Raw genomic sequence first — 4,175 nt, forward strand, 5'->3', positions numbered from 1 at the left:
GCACCACACCATTCCCGGGAGGGCTCGAAACTCCAACCCTTCGGTTTACAGCCGATCGCGCTAGCCCATTGCGCCACGAGGACAGTCTTGCTCCTCTCTCACCACCATCAGAACATATCTTCAAAGCTATCAGCACAAAGAAACAAAAAGCGCCGCACCACCACCGGGTGGGCTCGAACTTCCAACCTTTCGGTTAACAGCCAATCGCGCTAGCCAATTGCGCCACGGAGACAGTCCTGCTTCACTCTCACCACCATCAGAACATATCTTCAAAGCTATCAGCACAAAGAAAAAAAAGCGCCACACCATCATCGGGTGGGCTCGAACCTCCAACCTTTCGGTTTACAGCCGATCGCGCTAGCCCATTGCGCCACGAGGACAGTCTTGCTCCTCTCTCACCACCATCAGAACATATCTTCAAAGCTATCAGCACAAAGAAACAAAAAGCGCCGCACCACCACCGGGTGGGCTCGAACTTCCAACCTTTCGGTTAACAGCCAATCGCGCTAGCCAATTGCGCCACGGAGACAGTCCTGCTTCACTCTCACCACCATCAGAACATATCTTCAAAGCTATCAGCGCAAAGAAAAAAAAGCGCCGCGCCACCACCGGGTGGGCTCGAACCTCCAACCTTTCGGTTAACAGCCGATCGCGCTAGCCAACTGCGCCACAGAGACAGTCTTGCTCCACTCTCAACACCATCAGAACATATCTTCAAAGCTACAAGCGCAAAGAAAAAAAAGCGCCGCACCACCACCGGGTGGGCTCGAACCTCCAACCTTTCGGTTAACAGCCAATCGCGTTAGCCAATTGCGCCACAGAGACAGTCCTGCTCCACTCTCACCACCATCAGAACATATCTTCAAAGCTATCAGCACAAAGAGAAAAAAGCGCCGCACCGCCACCGGGTGGGCTCGAAACTTCAACCTTTCGGTTAACAGCCGATCGCGCTAGCCAATTGCGCCATGGAGACAGTCCTGCTCCACTCTCACCACCATCAGAACATATCTTCAAAGCTATTAGCGCAAAGATAAAAAGCGCCGCACCATCACCGGGTGGGCTCGAACCTCCAACCTTTCGGTTAACAGCCGATCGCGCTAGCCAATTGCGCCACGAAGACAGTCCTGCTGCACTCTCACCACCATCAGAACATATCTTCAAAGCTATCACCCCAAAGAAAAAAAAAGAGCCGCACCACCACCGGGTGGGTTCGAACCTCGAACCTTTCGGTTAACAGCCGATCGCTCTAGCCAATCGCGCCACGAAGACAGTCCTGCTGCACTCTCACCACCATCAGAACATATCTTCAAAGCTATCAGCCCAAAGAAAAAAAAGCACCGCACCACTCCCGGGAGCGATCGAAACTCCAACCTTTTGGTTAACAGCCGATCGCGCTTGCCCATTGCGCCACGGGGACAGTCTTGCTCCACTCTCACCACCATCAGAACATATCTTCAAAGCTATCAGCCCAAAGAAAAAAAAGCGCCGCACCACCACCGGGTGGGCTCGAACCTTCAACCTTTCGGTTAACAGGCGATCGCGCTAGCACATTGCGCCACGGAGATAGCCTTGCTCCACTCTCAACACCATCAGAACATATCTTCAAAGCTATTAGCGCAAAGAAAAAAAGCGCCGCACCTCCACCGGGGGGGCTCAAACCTCCAACCTTTCGGTTAAATGCCGATCGCACTAGCCAATCGCGCCACGAAGACAGTCCTGCTCCACTTTCACCACCATCAGAACATATCTTCAAAGCTATTAGTGCAAAGTAAAAAGCACCACACCATTCCCGGGAGGGCTCGAAACTCCAACCCTTCGGTTTACAGCCGATCGCGCTAGCCCATTGCGCCACGAGGACAGTCTTGCTCCTCTCTCACCACCATCAGAACATATCTTCAAAGCTATCAGCACAAAGAAAAAAAAACGCCGCACCACCACCGGGTGGGCTCGAACCTCCAACCTTTCGGTTAACAGCCGATCGCGCAAGCCAATTGCGCCACGGAGACAGTCCTGCTCCACTCTCACCACCATCAGAACATATCTGAACCGCTTTCGGCAACTGCCAACTCGAAAGGGGGACACCCTCAGTAACCCGAGCGGCGACGGGGCACGAAGGCCTTGAGGTCTAGGCCCGCGTGACATTAGGACTTCTAGTGTAACGTGAGATAGGGTGAACCCCACGCCCTGCGCGGCCGGAGGGAATCCCGCATGCTGGAACCCAATAAAGTTTATTCTCTCTCTCGTCCTTTCATTGTGTGAAAGACTATACACACGCCAATGATGCTTGCATTATCGAGCACCTAGAAACCTGTTTGATAGATTTTGTAGCTACCGATGTTTGTAGATTGTGGGACCAATTTAAACGCATATGCTTCTACTGTATTGATAAATTTATACCGTCTAAACGTAAAAAGGTGCATAAACATACGCCCTGGATGACGAGAAGCATCATTCATCTCAAGCGTAAAGTTAAAAGATTAAAGAAAAAGCATGCTGACCCCAAAATTATAGCTGACGCTCTAGATAAGCTTGCACATGCTGTACACACCTCGAAGGAATACTACTTCACTACGTCACTCGCAAACTTCATAAAGAATGATCCAAAGAAGTTCTGGAACTATATTAGCGAAAAAAAGAAACCCATATCACAGGTTTTTGTCAATGGTTCAATGGTATCTGATCAAGCTGCCATTGCTCAACACCTCAATGAGTATTTTCATAGTGTATTTTCTACTCCTAGTGCTTCCCCATCTGTCATAAATGCCGACAATGCTGCGAATGTAAACTTTATTTCTTATTCTGGTGTCGTTGCTATGTTGTTGAACCTAAAGGCTAAGACTTCTTGCGGTCCCGACAATATCCCCAACATATTTTTGCGTCGCTTTGCAGAGTCTGTTGCAAAATACTTACTCGTCATTTTTCGAGTCTCTCTGTTGTCAGCGGAATTGCCAGATGACTGGAAGTCGGCACGAATAGTTCCTATATTCAAGAAAGGTGACCGCCTATTACTGCAAAATTATCGACCAATCTCCTTAACATCATCATGCTGTAAGCTTATCGAACACATAATAGCTCATAAATTAAATGAATTCTTAGAAGAACGGTCAGTTTTAACAAATCATCAACATGGGTTTCGAAAAGGATTTTCCACTACAACACAATTGGTTACTATCGTTCATACCTTTGCAGCTTGTCTTGATGCCAACGGCCAAATTGATGTAATATTCTTAGACTACAGTAAAGCATTCGACACAGTTCCACACGATAAACTAATTATAAAGCTTCGGTTAGTTGGTATACCAGAATTATTTATCTCCTGGATCTCAGCTTATCTACTCAATCGCAACCAATATGTTCAGGTAGGAGAAAAACAATCGGGCTGCCTTCCTGTGACTTCTGGCGTTCCGCAGGGGAGTGTACTAGGCCCCCTTCTGTTTTTGGTCTACATTAATGACATTGTCAATGTAATTAGCACCCCGGTACAAATTCGTTTATTTGCTGATGATTGTGTTTTGTTTAGAGATGTGACCTGTATTAGTGACCAATGTGATCTGAATACTAACTTATGCAATGTATCAAAATGGTGTGAGCAATGGGGAATGCTTCTTAATGCAAACAAATGTGTGTATCTCCCCATAACGCGCAAAAAAGTCCCATTAAACTACACATACAATTTAGCTGAAGCACCTTTACTTAAAGTAGCCTCCTATAAATACTTAGGCTTAACGTTAACAAGTACCTTATCCTGGAATTTGCACATAAATAACATCTGCTCTGCCGCTTTCCGTAAATTATGCCTTCTCCGCCACAAGCTCAAGACTGCTCCGCCTAGTGTTAAACTCCTCTCCTACTTTTCCCTAATTAGGCCTAAACTTGAGTACGCCTCCATAGTTTGGGATCCCCACACAAAAATTAACGTCCAAAACCTAGAAAGAATTCAAAGAAAAGCAGTACGATTCATATATAGTAAATTTATGTCAACCGACTCCCCCACTGCATTACTAACAGCAAATGGTATAGAACTATTACAAATTCGAAGAACAAAAAGTCGGCTACAATTTCTTTCAGACATAGTGAACCACAGGCTACCCTTAGACACCGCAGTATACGTATCCCCCTTGTTAAGCAGACCCACTCGACACCACTATCCTCATTCCCTAACGCCAATCTTCGCA

This window comes from Rhipicephalus microplus, unplaced genomic scaffold, assembly GCF_043290135.1.
Source record: "Rhipicephalus microplus isolate Deutch F79 unplaced genomic scaffold, USDA_Rmic scaffold_39, whole genome shotgun sequence".
Taxonomy (NCBI): domain Eukaryota; kingdom Metazoa; phylum Arthropoda; class Arachnida; order Ixodida; family Ixodidae; genus Rhipicephalus; species Rhipicephalus microplus.